The 17,075-nt window shown below is 49.1% G+C and overlaps 1 protein-coding gene across 1 annotated transcript in view; it reads right to left on the bottom strand.

Annotated features, from left to right (window-relative positions):
* CFAP47 (cilia and flagella associated protein 47) overlaps positions 1-17,075 on the bottom strand; it is a 2,734,468-nt gene that overhangs the window by 2,222,695 nt on the left and 494,698 nt on the right. The window lies entirely within an intron of this gene.

A 17,075-nucleotide genomic window follows, 5' to 3' on the forward strand; every position in this document is an offset into this window, starting at 1 on the left:
TTGGGGATTCTATGGAAAGAATTCCTGCATGTCTGCATTATTTTCACATTCACTACATGCTATTGGACAGCTACACTAGCTCCTCAGTTCTTTTGCCCCCTGTGACAACCCCTGCCTGAATTCGGTGTACTATGCTGCTAGTTCAATCACATCTGCTAGTTATAAACTGTCCCCATATCTGGAAAGAGGTGTTTGACTGGTCCTGCCCCTGTTCCCCCTGAGAGCACCCCAACAGTCACCCACATCAACTAACAACTTGAGCTGAAGAAATCTGCATTTGCAGGTGATACTGGTCAGCTGGATGGAGTCAGAACAGGGGTAACTTTCATCCCTTTGTCTTGTTTCAGTGTGTGGGTTGCTCTACATTTTCAAACAGCCTCTTGCCATCCAGAGACCACTTACAAATGCTGCACTTACCAACACCAGCAACAATACCATGCTTCAGCCCTAGATACTTCTACCTTGAATAGCAACTATTCTGAGCCAATCATCACTCCCTGCATCACCCCAGGTACCGTCCCTGAAATCATTCTTGTCAGTTAATGTTCAAATTGATTACAACTCCCTATTATGGGTTTTACTTGGGGTTGGTTTGTTTCCTGTTTGTGCGTCACGTGTCACAGGAAACGACTCGTTGATGTAGGCTCAAGGTTTCAAATAGCTAATCAAAGAATCAATCATTGATCAATGTGTTTATAGGCTGTCCTACAATAGGACTGGTTGAAAGAGGCTACAGAAAATAAAAAAAACTCCCTTGTTCAAATGCACAACATACACAGATATTTCAACTTCAATTCAAAACAGCCGATGGTATGATGTGGAGAACAGTTGTGCCAAAATAGTAATTACCGATGTGTCATTAGTAAAAAAAAGAAAAAAATATATCATTTAAAAAGAGGTGATGTATGGCTGTTGAAAATGGCTAACCTAGTTTTGATCAAAGACATACTCTACAATTATAAAGATCAAACATACATTCCCATAGGGATTCTAAAGGACTATTTGGAACCATATTGATGATTTTATGGTAATTTGCCTATGTTATTACTGATGTGTGTAATTAACATATGCTGTAAATGAATCCTCCCTGCTGTCCTCCCAGTTTGATTGTTGGAGTTTATTTGTTGTAAGAACTGGGCCACAGCATGCGTTTACTGGTACAAGGCCTTGTTGCCGTTGGAGCCAGATCTCGTGCCGACATCCTGCTGTGTGATTCATTAATTTGAGCAGATTTAAACTACTTTGAAGTTCAAGTCTACAACCATTTTGCAACCATTTCATATACAGTGCAGGCACCAATAAACGCCCCCTCCGGCCCAGTTCTTACTCTGGAGTCAGACATTTAGTGGGGTTTTTTGAATCACCTAATGGTAAACAAACAGCCATGAAGATGATCTCACAGATTGTATACAAAGGGGACCAGAACATCAACGGTTTTTCCACTTCTCTGCCGTGATTCCTCCCCCTGGTATTGATAACCATAAATCAACTGCTTTATTCAATGGGCTCCCTAGCGAGATAGGACTGGTCGTACATTTATCCACTGTCACTATATGTGTTGAGATGTGCTTTATTTGCACATGTTGACTGTATGGCTGCTGCTAGTCTTGTTGATAAAATAATTGCATTTAATATTTAAGATTAAGTTCAATAACCATATAATTGCATATGTGTACACCTTTTTTATTCATTAGCCTTAATTTGTTCTACCTTTACATTTGTTATTAGAGTTTTCTATAACAATTCTTTTCAAACGTCACATTCAGGGACAAACAATTGATAAAAGTGTGAATATTGATGTAAATGATCCCCTTCTTTACCTTCTTATAAACTGATGCCAAGTTCACAAGGGGTTATTGGGTTTCCCTTTTACTTTCAGTGCATAGCCTGGAGCAGCCACTAACCCATCCTGCAGGCAGAGAAAGACATAAGGCAAGGTACAGTGCAACGACACTGGAGAGGGGGTTTTTGGATGCATTCCAACCAATCACTATCCTTTTATTTGGGTAGTCAGGAAAATCATGAAGAATTCATCATCCCTTTAACCCATGAGCACAATGTGCTTCGGCTTGCACACCACACAGCAATACCTTTCTGTCGGGAGAAGAACAACTCAACACTGACTGCCACCACTTACTGGAAAAATGTTATTATCTTACTACGTGTATATCAAGGCCGGACTGGGAACAGAAACCGGCCCTGGCAAATTGCTCAGCTGCCCCCCCCTGGGGTGAGGGGGAGTGCATCCAAGCAGTTTGCGAGGGCCGGTTTCGGCCGATTCTGTTACCGGGGACGATATTGCCGACCCCCGGTAACAAAAACGGACCCCCAGGGGCCCAAAACTGGCCCCCATCCTAGGAGCCCTCCGGGGAAACGCCCGGTGTCCGCTATGGTCAGTCCGGCCCTGGTGTATATCATAATATTGCTCTCGGACACTGGTGTACAGTATTGTGTGCTGAGAGTCCAATTTTGATTAGACAATAAATGAATGCCTTACAGTGTATCTCTAATTGAGTTAGGTTTTTCTAACCCACACTGGCTCTCTTACTAAGCCTTGGACTGCTCAACTTTGCTTCCTTGATGGGCAAGTGCTAAAGGCGCTCCACTATGGGTACAGCAGTATGGTAAAGTCCCATGGTTGTAAAAAATTCTTATTGTTACCACATGAGACCAGTAACTCCTGATTGTATTGCAACTCCAAAAAACATTCCGACGATAGTTCTTAGCTTTTTATTGCACGCTGCAGTGTTTACAGGTATGTTAAAATACAAGTACACAAACACACACACATATACATTCACTGAACAAAAACAAAGGGTAAAGTGATGTTATAGTTAGAAATTGTAAGACTATCTAAATTTACATTAAAAACCCTTAGAAATTCACTGAAAAAACAAAGGTTAAAGGATTGGTATTGTTAGCTGAAAATGTCACGTAAACCATACCATACCATACCACTAACAAAACCACTGAAATTCACCAGTTATAGTTAATTCAAGTAACTGTAACTCGTGCCCTCGCCATGCACAGTATTATCACCAATGATGACATTTCAGATGTGATTACGAATGTTATAAATGTAGCCAATTAATATGTCATGAATGATTTCATATATAAGAGCAAAAACAGTACATGTCGAGGGCACACTTTGCAAATGGGGAATCAGCTTTGATTTGCGGCGTCATCTCAACATGTAATGCAACTGATGCTCATGTAAAGTATTCCAATACCTTCGGGTCAAAGTCTGTGCAATATAAAACTGCAAGAAAAAAAAAATGAGTGTTGCTCACATCTGTCATTGTGCTATACTTGGGCTATATTTGGGTAATATTTGGCCTACATGTGGACTTTTATTTCTCTGGTGGTCATATTCGGAGATTATTTTGTTTTGAAGCTCCCTAATCTTGTAATTTACTGCAGTATACTGCTTTCCGTTTTCCACTTTGATTCCATCAAGATGGTGTTCAGTGGTGCCACATTTTGGTCAAATTCAGAATGTTAGCAAATCTAGTTACTCATTAGAACACTGTGGTAAAGCTCCAGTTGATCACCAGGACATTAACTGGAAATCTGTTACTGGTGTTGAAAGTGCATGCTTCAGTCTGCACGTCGGAATGCTTTGATGAAATACAAGAGGAAAGCATTTGAGAACTCCATTAAAATGTACCCTCATTTTGCTTTCTACATCACTAACCATAATTTCTTTGAGAAAACAAACTCCTTCATTGTGTTCCTTTCTAAATTAAATGTATTAAGTTTTATCAATTTGACTCAATCATCATGGCGTCAGGACTGCCACAATTTTGTCACCTCCGTCTGTGTGAAGAAATGGTCCAGTTTGCTCTATGTATCTGCAGCTGGTGTGTAACAAGAGTATGCTGGAGTGCATGGGGTTTGAGCCGTGTAAATATCTAGAAGTCACGCCCACTGCATCAACTGTTTCATGGCATCAGTCAGTTTGGGTTTAGTGCCCAATCGTGGATGGCAACGGTCCACCAAGCCGTACAATACCCAATTACAATCTCCAACCACGATCAACTCAGCGGGAAGGAATTTCTTAGCCATTGATAGTACGTCCCAAAAAAGGACCTGTCCTATACATTGGGAGTGCAGATATTGCCAGAACGAACATGTGTGCATCTAAGGTTTCATGCATGATAACATACCATCCATCCGTGTCCACACATAACTGTATCTTACAAAAAGGGTCCCCCGGTGCCACCCATATAAGGGTCCCCCTTGTAAATCCACAGTATGATGTAGAATAGATGTGGCCCACCACTTATGCCCTTATAGCGCCTTGACGCCTAAGGGCAAAGTAGCACTATATAAATTTTCTCTCAACTCAACTCAACAGAGCCAGAATACAGTCACCCCATAAATGAGCCTCTTTGTAAGAATTGCAATTGATATTCAGGAGCGCTTGAGGAAGGCGTGTACTCTATGGCATTTCTCAGGTCTGTTTAAACCACAACATTCCATGTAAGGAACTTTTATTAAAGTCTCATATCTGGCATGACTGAGTGCAACTAAATCTAAGGCCCTCCCACCTGGCCACAGCCGAGTTGATAGTGAAACACAAGCACGTCCCATACAACAACAAAAACAACAATGAAACTAAAGAACAGCATCTTTGGATCCCCTCCCCCAGGGCCAGACAGATTGTTCAGAATACCTTCCAGTAAAACCCACGGCCAGAAGGAGACCGGTCACTGCCCCAAGTCCCACCCACTACCTCACCACCCTTTCAACTCATCTTAGGTGTGAAACAGGTAGAGAAACCACACCCCTCACGAACCACAAGACCAAAACAGGTACTCAGCGGGCAATGAACGGATTGGTCCCCTGCCATCCCCCACCACAGAGCAAAGCAAAAGTGTGATCCACCCCCCACATAGCATGTTTACCCCAGCGGCCCACATAAATCAGCTAACATAGCACCATTACATAAACATTCACACATATATACAGTGGTGCAACATAACAGGTAGGTCGCTGAGTGAAGTCTGTATCTCCTAACAGGTACACCAGATCACCTCAGTTCAGCAGGTGCTGGAATCGTAATCCCCGGAGCACAAAGTCAGATAATCGTAGGGTCACAATCATAGTGAGTTGAAAGTAAACATAGCATGTGCACGGCCTGCCAGGGCATGTGTGGGATCTCCCAGGCCCCAGCCTGCACTAGCGAGCCTCCGCGTTGTCGCTAAAAGGTCGGGCACCAGTCGTATCTGAGAGAAGGCATCAACGTCCATCAGGCAGGGACTTCCAATAACAGAGTGCCATCTAGGCAAACAAAGATCTGATCTCCAGCAGGGGCTTTCAAATGCTAAAGGCCTCCCTGCACTGCACCAGGCCCATGAGGGACCCTCGACCCCCAAAAGCACTTACAGAACCCAAAGCATCCAGCTAGTCAGCACCACTTGCAGGGACTCACAGAAATGCACCTGGCCATCATACTGCAAGTACAATTTCATGGGAAACAACAAGCTGTATTTAATTGATCATTTTCTCAGTTTTAGTTTTACCAACAGGAGGTTGTTGTACAGGTTCTCGACTTTATGAGTGTAATCTGGATAAATGAAGATTTATTTGTCTTCATATCTGCGGGGAGGCTGCAAGTGTGCATATGTTGGGGGATAGCATTGTGATCTCGATGGTTAAACAGGTGAGATATCATGGCCCTATGCGCTCGTTCAATGGTGAACAAGTTAAATAATCTCGGGGAGGGAAGGTTTTTGTGAGCCATTCTTCTAGGTAGAGCTCAGTAGAAAGGCCTTCTCCACATTCAGGGAAGTTCGCCAGTCAAATATTGGTGCATCTGGAGCGCCATTTAGCATCCTCCAGATGCTTCTCTACATGTGTGGCACTGCACTTCCGTCCTTTAACCATGGCTCTTAGCGATTTACCCTCACGTTTTAAAGTCTCCACATGGTGCTGTGGAGCAATCTGCACAGGCACCAGGCACAGGTGGTTGATCTCGATTGCCATTGTATCCATCGTCCCTGTAGGACGACTTGAGAGCCCAGTATCCCTGCTAGGAGTTCTGCCACGATGAGCCCCCGGCCCAACGAGTCAGTGGGCTATTTCTGGTCATGCGCCAAAATGTAGTGCCTCAGGCCTCAACACCATTTGTTAGTCTGAGCCATCTTCGCTTCCCTGTCTTTTACTAATATTGCCAAAAAGCTATAAGGACTCTCCGTTGCAGGAGATGTAACGTTACGACAGGGCAGCCAGGGCTCTGTTTTTTTTTTTTTTAAATATATTTTTATTACAGAGTTATAAACCACAGGATACAATTAGTCAGCCAGTTCACTCGTGACATCCCCCCGTTCAGTAGTAAAACACAGATCGTACACAGCCATTCAGCCCGCATCCCGGAGGCCGGGCGGCATAATACTCCACTCAAGAGGAAAACATCACGGTGCACGTCCCATAGGGACCATGGTTGATATGTCGTTTTACGTATCTGCTTTTACCCCCCCACCCTCAACATTGCTCCCGTCAGCCATCCCAGTGATAATCAGTGGTACCGCCCCCGTCGGGACCTGCCCCAGGTGCTGTATATCTATCCTGCCTGGCCGCTCCCCCCAGCCATTCCTCACTCCACGCAGTACCCCACCATCCCATGAATTCCAAGGTGCCCTGGCGGGCCACCATCCATGTGGCTTCCGACCCACCCCAGACTCCCTTTAACCAACCCCCCCAAACCCCCCCCCCCCCCCCCCCCCTGGCAACTGCAAGGTGTATGCCTCGTCCCGACAAGTTGGATGGATCCATTACAGCGCGGGTTATGATACTGTTTGTGTTCGCCCCGCGGTGTCCACCGGCCTACGTCTCACTGTCCTCATCTTCCACCATAGAATCACGCAAGGCCTGCACCACTAACTCCCATGCACGCGCCGCATCCAATGCCTTCTCATTCCCCATCTTGACGGCTTGCTTCATCCGGAGCACACTCTCGCAGTCAGACCACCGCAGCAATTCATTCTTCCATCTACGCAGTGAGGCTCCCCCCCTGGACTTCCAATGCCACGATATTTCCCTTTGCGCCAGTATCAGGCCCAGATCAATGAATTTGCTCGTCACCTTGGTGTGTTTGGTATGCGGGAACCAGAGCAGCAGGCATGCCGCCATATCGAATTCCACCTCCCTATCAGTCACTTCGTTCAGGAGGTCCCCTACCTCCGCCCAGTAGGCCTCCAAGTGCGAGCACCCCTAGAACAAATGGTCCATGTCCGCTCCCAGAGACGAACACCGTGGGCATCGGGCATCCGGTACCTGAAAGTACCGCTGTAATTTCTCAGGGGTTAAGTAGGCCCTATGAAGCACATAGAAGTGTACTTGCTGAAAGCGAGCATTTCTCGTGCCCTTCCACGTGCGCCGCAGGATATGGCCCCACGCCGTGTCCGGTATGGGCCGGCCCACACTCTCCTCCCATTTAGACTTGAGCCCCTGGAACGGTTCCAGTCCCTCATTCAGCATCCTATTATGGAGGCACGTCACAGCTTTGAACGTACCTGCCGCCATTACCACATACTGGCACGCCATAGTCGTTGTCGGTTCCATGAGTCCCCCTTTCCAGTGCTTCTGTATGGCAGCCACCACCGCCGCGTGCAGGAGGAACCCCCCGTCGGGCAGCCCAAACTGGTCCCGGAGCGCTTCGAACGGTGCCAAAGCCCCGTCTATGTATAGGTCGCCTATTACCTGCAGTCCCGCCTCTTCCCAGTCCAGCAATGGAGACCAATCTCCCCCGTGCGGCAAGGCCGTCAGCATGCCGATCGGGATCTCTGGAGCATAAGGCCGCGAGGCCTTCGCTCTCCGAAGGCTCCTCTGCCAGCACAGCCGGAGTGTCCGTTCCTCCATAGTGAGGCCCCGCAACTCAAGCCTCTGTTGCATGATAATATAGGACAGTACGTGGCGTTGTATCCCCCGATCCCGGTCCTCCTCTGGACCCCGAAACACCCTAGCCACGTTCTGCGTAAGGACCTGCAACTGCGTCGCTAGATAGTACAGCTCGAAATCGGGCACAGCCATGCCCCCTTCTATCTTGGGGCGAAGTAGCGTGCTCAGGGCCACTCTTCGGCGGCCTTGCCCCCATAGGAAGCCAATAATCATTGACCTCAGGTCTCTAAAGACCCCCTGAGGAATCCAGACAGGCAGCGTCCGGAAATAGTAGAGGAAGCGGGGGAGCGCCACCATTTTGAGAAGTGCGATCCTACCCAGCACCGTCAGCGGGAGGGTCGACCAGAAGGACAAGCTGCCCCTCAGTGCCCGGACACATCGACCAATGTTGCCCTCCAATAGGTCCGCAGTCGCGTGGTAGATGCGGACTCCCAGATAGGTGAAACAAGATGGCTCCCAGACCACGCCTAAATCGCCGCCGGGGTCGGGCGATCCTGCTCTCAGTGGAAACACACAAGTCTTCGCCCAATTGACCTTAAGGCCCGATAGCCGGCCAAACTCCGACAACAGGTCCATCGCTCCGTCCAGTGCCCGCGCCGTGTCAGCGAGGTACAGGAGCAGGTCATCCGCATATAGCGATATATAGTGCCACTGCCCGCCGCTGACTATCCCCGCGTACCTGTCACCGGACCTCGCATGGACCGCCAAAGGTTCCATCGCCAGAGCAAACAATAGGGGGGATAGGGAACACCCCTGTCGCGTGCCCCTGCCCACCGGGTACGCCGCAGACACCAGACCGCCCAAACGCACCCTCGCCGTCGCCGAGGTATATAAGACCCTCGTCCACCTGCGGAACCCCTCGCCCATGCCAAGCTTCTCCAACACTCCATCCAGGAAAGACCACTCTAAACTATCAAAGGCCTTCTCGATGTCCACGGACAGGGCCGCCGGAGCTCCCTCCCCGTCCAAGATGGCGTCCATTATTCCCACTAGACGGCGAATATTCAGCGCCGTGCTCCTCGTGGGTATAAACCCGGCCTGATCCCTGTGTACCAAGCCCGTCATGTGTGGGGCCAGCCTGGTGGCTAGAACTCGGCTCAGAATCTTGTAATCCACCGTCAACATGGATAGCGGGCGATAGGACCTTACATCCGTTGCATCCCGGCCAGGCTTTAGGAGCGGTACAATCAAGGCCTCTCGCATGGACCCAGGCAATTCCCCAGCCTCAAAAGCTTCCGTATACACCACCAGAAGCCTGGGAGCCAAGCTGTCCACATATTGTTGGTAAAATTCAATCGGCAGTCCGTCCACCCCAGGCGTTTTGTTACGGGCCATATGTTTGATGGCCACCCGTATTTCTGCAAGCGTGATCGGGCCGCCCAGCTCCCTCGCGTCTTCCTCGTCCAGGACCGGAAGCTGCCTCTCCCCTAGGTATTCCGCAATGTCCTGAACCCCCACCCCCAGCTGACTCTGGTACAATTCCTCATAGTACCCCCTAAAACATTCCAATACCGCTGCCTGGGAGTACACCATCTCCCCCCGTGCATTACTAATGCTGAGGACTGGGCAGCCCCTAAGTTCCGGGTTAGCTAGTCTGGCCAAGAGGGTGCCCACCTTGTCCCTTTCCGCATGTGCTCTGATGATATACTGCCTGTAGTCGTAGCACCTTAAACGTTCTGTCTCGGTGGCAACCACTTCCTTTGCTTCCAATAACTGGGTCTGCAAATCCGGCCTAGCCGGCCTGCGGCGCTCCAGGTCCCTCAAAGTCTCTTCCGCTTTCATGAGTGCATTCAACACAGTCGTCCGAGCATTCGAAAACCTACTCAAACACACCCCTCTCACCACCACTTTCATTGCATCCCATTCAGTGGACCTACTCATGGCCGTGCCCTCATTCACTCCGAAATAGCTATCAATGCCTTGCTGGACCGCATCGCTGAACACAGAATCCTCAAGCGTCTCCGGCCGAAGCCGCCATGTTGGTATCGCTGAGCGCTCCCGCTGCCACTGAATGTGTACCAATAGGGGGTTATGGTCTGAGATGGTCCTAGCCAGGTACTCCGTATGAGAGATCAATGGGGCTAGGGACCCACCGCAAAGCACCGAATCGATCCTGACATGCAGATCATGGAGAGCAGAATAAAAGGAGTAATCCCTGGCGTCCCTGTGCCGCACCCGCCAGATATCCAGCAACCCCCATCTATCCTGCCAGTCCTTCCTGTGCGCGGCCAACCTGCGCACCGGGGAGTACACCAGGGGGGGATGGGACCTATCCAGAGCCACATCCGTGATCGAGTTGAAGTCCCCCCCTAACACTATCGGGCCCGCCAGGAAAGAGGCCAAGGACCCCGAGAGGCCATCAAAATATCGAGCTTGATCAGTGTTCGGTGCATACACACAGCAGAGAACCACATCCCTTCCATATAACCTCCCCTCCACCGCCACAAACCGGCCATCTGGATCCACCACTTGATCCAACACTTGAAAGGGTATCCCCGCCCTCACCCAGATCAACACCCCCCTGGCATACGCCGAGTAAGTGGTGCCAAACACCTGGCCCGCCATCTTTTCTGCAAAGCAGTGCACTCTTTTTTGGTGAGATGAGTCTCTTGTAGCATAGCTATCTGAACCCCCCTACGCACTAGGTATGCATGAACTTTGTGGCGTTTTATCATAGTCCGCAGCCCCCGGACATTCCACGTCAGGCATTTCAAATTAGGTAATGTCCCCATTCCAACTTCGAGCAGTCCGATTCAAATAACGAAGGTTCATAGCCCCCCAATGCAGTTGCCCCCACCGAACACACCCAGAACAGAAAAACTCCCCAAACCCCACTCCCCAGGACAGAGCACACAAACCCAATGTCAGCCCCCATCCAAACCTTGATCCAGCTTCCCACACTCCTACCCTGTGGTCTCCACCACAGTCGGCCTTAAGGGCCCAAGGGGGGTGAGTCACCGCCGACCCCAGCCAGCGGAGCCCGCGCCCCGCGTCTTCATCCCCTACTAAGCACTCAGCCCCCCCACCCGGCAACCCGCCCTCCACCAACAGGATACCACCCTACCATGAAGTCTCGATCAAGTCTCAAGGCAGTCTCAGCCGCAAAATATGCCATCCGATGTCTGTGGGGTCACTATCGGCCCCTTCGAGCTTTCCGCCTCTGAGAGTTCTTCTCCCGTCCTGCTGCCCTCCCCGCCTGAGTCCGATTCTGCCAGTTCACTGGTCTGTTGCGACCCCGTAATGGCCGCCGTCGCTGCGAGTGCATCCCTCTTCTCCGCCGCCATTTGAGCCTCCCGTTTCTCCCGCTGGCGCCTGTTGCGGGACCTGATGCGCTGCGATTGCCTCACCCGGGGCGGCTTAGGTTGATCTCGCCTACTTTTATGCGATCTGTCTGTCCCCGCTCTATACAACTCCAACCATTGCCAAACTTCATCCGGAGTCTGAAAAAAGTGCGTAGTGCCATCCATTATGATCCGCAGCTTGGCCGGGTAGAGCAAGGAGTACTGGATGCCTTCCTCCCTGAGCTCCTTCTTCACCGCTAGGAACGATGCCCTATTTTTCTGGACCGCTTGGGTGTAGTCCAGGAATATCGTGACCTTACTGTTCTCCACCTCATATGGGCCCGACATCCTGGCCCGCTGGATGAGGAGATCCCGGTCCTTGTAGTGGAGGAGCCGCACCACCATCGGTCGGGGGGGGCGGCCAAGCCCCGGCGGGCGAGCAGGTACCCGGTGAGCTCGCTCCAGAGTGAAAAAAGGAGTAAGCCCCTCCGGCGCTACCACAGTGCGGAACCAGTTCTCCATATAGGCCACCGCATCCTCCCCCTCAATCCTTTCCGGCAGGCCTACGACCCGCACATTGTTCCGTCTATTGCGGCCTTCGGCATCCTCCGCCCGTCGCTCCAGCGAGTCCAACCGGGCCAATATATCCGTGATCCTGTGTTCCGCGGTCACCACCGATGGCTTCAGGTCCATCAACAGTTGGTCATGGTCCTTGACCCTGTCCACTAGCTTCGCGTGGTCCGCCCGTAGCAGCCCCAGGCCCGTGGCCACTTGGGCGATGTCTTGGTGCAGCGCCTCCTTAGTCGAGGTGATCGCATCGAGTATGGCATCCAAACGCCGGTTCAGCCGCTGTTCCTGGCCCAGCTCCGGGGAGGGAGTCTCGCCCAGCCGGGTTGATGTCGCCGAGTCCCCCTCAGCACGCTCCTCGGCCATCGACCCTCCGATCGCCGCCATTCCAGGGTGCTGCGTCACAGGCCCAGGAGCCCGGTTGGTGTCCACTCTCTTAGGTCAGTGCCAGCCCCCTGGCCCCGGGCAGTGTTCAATGTCGCCACCGATGCCCTCGGGAGCAATGACCAGCTTGACGAACTCCGTTCAGCCGACCCCCTCGGTAGCCTGAGGGGGGAAGGATGGGTCCCGGGACGGCGGCCAGCGAGGGTCCCCAAGGTCCGGGCCAGGCAGGTCAGCGTCCCCTGGTCTCTGGACACCGCACCGCTGATCCCAGTGCTCCGAACAGCCGATTGCAGGATCTCTTGCCAGTCGGCGACAACTCGGCTCAAAGCGAAAGTACGGGGCCGCCCGGCCTCCTCGCCGCCATTTTCTTCGCACCCTTGGCAACACCTCGGTCGTCTCTTCGGCTCGATCTCCTCGGGGCCAGCAGTCCCCCAGCGACTCTCCGATCGTGCCCGGCTGTCCCCTTACACTTCAGAGGGCAGGAGCGTCGTCTCCGGGTCGCCCAGGGTACCGAAAACAGGAGAATTAGCGGGATTCCGCGCGGAGCTGCAAGCTCACGCCGCCATCCCGATCGGCGTCCAAGCCACGCCCCCAGCCAGGGCTCTGTTAACTCACTCTTCTGCAGGTAGTGGCCCCAGGCAGCATCAGACCAGCAACACCCAGGGAGCGGCATATGCATCACATCCAGCTGGTCAGACCCACAGCAACAGCCACACAGGGATAACCCTAGAACTCTCCCAGGTGCCAGCCAGGGTCACAAAGCTCCTTCCCAATGCCTTATCAACCCGGGGGCCCAGCAGCCTGCCCCCACACACAGTGTCATAGTCCTTGCATATCACCTCAGGTGCCCCTCACAGGCAGCTGCAGTATTTCAGAAGAGTATGATAACACTGTCCTTGACCAAACAAGGGGCCCAGGTGTGTGACAAAGAATGTAGGGCCACAGCAAGACTCAACACAAATCCCATCTATTCAGGCCAGGGCCCAACTCCATGCCACAGGTGCCAAGTCCCCCCAACAAAGGCACTCAGTGTTGGCCTGCCGCCAATGTCTTTGTTATTCCCTGGGGTCTGATATGTAGTGGGTACAGGTTTGTGAGGTTTGCCAGCAAGTGTAGTAGAGGTGGGTAGATTCAATATGTACAGAGAAGCGACTGCTGCATCTAGTAAGCATGTGGTGGCACCTCCATGATCAGTAAAGTAAAGGTTGTGTGCTCATCACGCGGCACCCTGTCCAAACCAGGTTATGGTGCACGGCCCAAGGAGATCATCTGTCATGGAATTATGCACTCATCAGCAAGGGGAGTCACAGTTCTCCACCCGGGCGCCGTTGGGGGCATGGGACACGGTCCACGACACCCGTAATCATTGCAAGGCAGTATACGGCCTGGGGGAGATTGACTCACTCACCAAGTCACAGGAGGGGCACGGCCAGTCTCGATCCACCGCCAGACCCATTCACAGGCAGGCCGTTGAAGTCGATGTTGCGAGCGTCACCCCAGGAGGCGGTCGGCAGCCCCAGTCACAGGGCACAACTACGGGCATGGAGCCCAAAGGTATATTGTCCACAGGGCCCTGCTCCGGAGTGCAGAACCACCCGTCGGGCACACCAGCCCAGTCGGCACAGTTGCCAGTCGCAGCCCTCAAGAGCCAGCCTACTCTTCTCAAAATGAAGTGGAACGGGGTCCATCCACGTGGTCACAGTAGTTCCCTGCAAATGTCCTCAGCCTCCTAAGCCCCCAGGCCACTGTACAGGTATTTTATATCAGTGGGTGGGCAAGGCTTTAATTACGGGTATAGCTATCCACAACCTCACAGGCACAAGTTATCAAAGGCTTTAACAGTTTTTTTAGGTGCATTCATATATGATAGACTCAATGCAGTATGTGTAATTGCACCACCCCAAGCCCTTATTCCATGCGACTTCTTTGGGCACCCAAGAATCTTCTCACATTCCCCATCATCCAGTGGTCCCATTCACTCTCTTACTGTTCCTTCTAATTACCCAGGGAGAAAGGGGTGTTGTTGACCAGTGTCATGGAGATTGCTTTGCTAGATAGGAGTTGAGACTAAACCCTATTGCCTAGTGAAGGACAGTCAGCAAACCTCCTCCCCTTCTTCGCTTCCAGAAAAGATCCCATACTTCAGGCAACACACAATGCTTGTTTAAACCTTGCAAGATGCACGACCAATTCTGAAGATACCCACTTACCTCCCTATGGTCCTGTATCTTCTGTCCCCCGCCTGCTAGCCCCCTTTTCTACAGCAATACACACCTAACTGACTTTCAATCCAACACACCCTCACCTCTTTATAAAATTCCATAGATTTACACAAAGATCCACATTATACAAATAATTTACATAACTACATTAATACTTAAACATTAAATAATGTGTAAATTAAGTAAATAACAAATCTTGGGTCATGGCATCTCACCCCAATGACTTCTAAAATGACATTTTACTGGTCTTTGTCATATTTTGTTCATTAGATGACAATCTGTTTCTCATCTAAAGACAATTAACAACCATATATGTTGTAATTACTCAAACAAACGTTAGTTTAATAATGTGTCATTTTTTGCTGTCTTTCTGTGTGTGGATTTTCCCATCTGGCATTAGTCACAATCTCAGCCCTTGCCTTTCACAAATATGCTCCATAAATGTTTCATATTTATTTGTGTTTGATTAAATTATTTTCTCATTAACGTGGGAGACAAAAATTAGTCAATAAAACTCAGGGTCAATTGTTGGACTCTCAGTGATGTAACTAGCCCTTTTGTGCAGCCTGTGGCGGGCCGCCCCCCCCCCCTTGCTACGCCACTGTGGATTCCAATACATGTAGTACAGGTTAAACCAATACCAGGATAATAGGTCGCAATAAACGTACAGAACCAGTAGTCTGATGTTTCAACTGAATGGACAGAGTGAACGGAGCACTTTGAACAGATAATTGCGCGGAAAAGGAGGGAATAAAGGATTCCTCTGAATGCCAAATGGCTAGAATGGTTATGGCATGCACAAGCTTTAACAAAGTTTGCAACCTGCTTTAAGGGAAATGTTAGTTTTTCTTTTTTGAAGAGCAAAATATTCAAATATGCAGTCTTGCAGCAATAATACGCTTACTAAGCAAACTCATATTTTACATTGATAGCATTCAAGACTATACAGATTTTGTCTCTTAAATTTATTTTTCACCTTGTTTTTAAAAGTATTGCTGTTTTGGACTAGCACTCAACGGTTGTCGACAGAGAAAACCGATATGATAGAAATGTACATGAATGTGTTATTTTAAGAAACAGATTAAAGAAAATATGAAAGAGGTTCAAAAATCTATTTTCTGTTGCACATCGGTTTTCTCAATGGGTTTAGCTATGAACATAAAACTATTGTCTTAGCGTAACTGGACCTGCTGCAGCCATGTTTTCTTGCTCATACAAACCATGCCTAGTTGGGCATCCGTTCATCCATCTCGGGGTTTAGAGACTCTCTTTCACATCTTGGCTTTCAAGATGATAGAGTGATGATTAGCTTGCTCAACCTAATAATTCTACATTCTGCTTTGAACTGGATGATTTCACCTCCCTTTCTTATGATCCCAGTCTCTGACGTACGTATTCCCATTGAAGTCTGTTTGTACATTAGTATACATTTGTACTTTATTTTTGTGTGACTGTTGAGGGGACCCCATGTCATATAAATATGTATACAGTGTTAGGTTAATAAATATTTTGCTGACAGCTGCCATTCTCCGCTTTCCGAGAATATATAATTTCCCTTCTCCAACTTCGGATTGTAACAGATTGTAGCTGTATAACATAGATTTCGATTTCCTATAAATATCAGCATTCTTGCTGTGTTTTATTGACAGCCAAAGCATACAACCATAAATATAAAGGCTCTACACACATTCCAGCTTCTTAGCCGCTACTGCTCTGAAACCATTCCCATCAAGCCACCCTCTCAGACACAGCTAGGAACTTCTCAAGGTTCTCAAATGCAACCTGTATTTCATTTGGAGCTAAATGTAGCTGTGGGAAGATCACTAGAACCCTATGCATGTACGTCAACCTCCAGATTTATAACAATGCCATATTTGCTGATTTTCTGCCAACGCCGCCTCCAGCATAAAGAAATGAGCCTTATATCTGAAAGAAGTTGAAGCTTAAGTGCTGCAGTTGCCATCTAAAAGATTGAAGTCAGCAGCATGGAACGTAAGCTCAAAAGGAAGGGATATGTGTGCTCTTGTACTCCATCAGTACATATCCTCTATGTGCCATTCTAGGCATCTCATGTACATCTGCTTTTCTACAAATAGGAGTCTCCATGTTGTTGTGAATGACATGCTTCTATCTAATCACAATAGTAAACGTCTCATAGTTGTTTCAAGCCTTTACTACCAGAAACAACTTTTCTTATTTCACACATGGCCTCTATGTCCTGAGTATCCTTTCACTGTTGTATCCAAATCTTTGGTAATAATGACATAGATCTCCTAAAAACCCACAATAATGAGAGTGTACTTCCATTCTGAGGTGTCCTGATCTGCAATGTTATTGATCAAACTCAGCAGTGGAATAAATACTCTTGATCTTTACTATCTGGCTTTATAATTAATACCCCTGTTAACAATTTACTGCCAAAATCTACTGCACATGAGGGTCAATTTCCAGCATTTTTCTCTTTGTGCCACAACCTATGTCATGCTTTTATAGATATAAAGACAAAAGTTGTCAGCAGGAGCTTTTTCGAGAAGTGGTTCCCGATTTTCCCTACGAAAGTCATTTTTTGGAATTTGCGATTTTGTTTCATACTCTTGGTAGAATTTCAAAAAAGATAAACAATATAGATTAGCGTTTTGCAAATATGATCTTAAACGTTAGGTAATGTTCCAATTTTCAGAGATTAACTCTCTCGCACATAACTCTGTATTTCTGCAGT

This window comes from Lissotriton vulgaris, chromosome 8 (genome assembly GCF_964263255.1).
Source record: "Lissotriton vulgaris chromosome 8, aLisVul1.2, whole genome shotgun sequence".
In the NCBI taxonomy this organism is placed as follows: domain Eukaryota; kingdom Metazoa; phylum Chordata; class Amphibia; order Caudata; family Salamandridae; genus Lissotriton; species Lissotriton vulgaris.